Genomic DNA, 484 nt, shown 5'->3' with positions numbered 1-484 from the left:
TCGTTTGAAACCAGCCAAAGTCCGCATTTTTACGCGGGGGGCAATTTATTTTGCTGCACAAAATTGCAGATTTCCATGCAAAATAATGCGGGGCTTGCATGATTTTTGTTGCTTAAAGTCACAAATATCTTAACAGTAAGTTGAAAAATGTTGTGTTTACTTTACACTAGGCAGCCATTTCCCCTGTTGCCATGGTAATGTTATGAAGTGACGCAATTGCACAACAAGAAAAACACATTCCTTGTTTCCTAAAACCGCAGTTGTTCCAAGTGCCCGCAATTTCATCCCATAAATATCCCAAATATTCTATTGAATTTTTAAAGAATATGTGCCGCATAATCAAGGATTTTTGCAACAAATCTTGCGCATGCGCAGAACGGATCGTGTGGGCAGGACGGATCGTGTACCGACCATAGACCGTTAAAATAAGTGGACAGAGCATCCGGTTTCGAAAAGTGCAACCACTGCGGAAGTAACTTAAACC

This window comes from Etheostoma cragini, chromosome 6 (genome assembly GCF_013103735.1).
Source record: "Etheostoma cragini isolate CJK2018 chromosome 6, CSU_Ecrag_1.0, whole genome shotgun sequence".
Lineage (NCBI taxonomy): Eukaryota > Metazoa > Chordata > Actinopteri > Perciformes > Percidae > Etheostoma > Etheostoma cragini.
The sequence above is the reverse complement of the archived record's forward strand: the minus strand, read 5'-3'. Positions refer to the sequence as shown.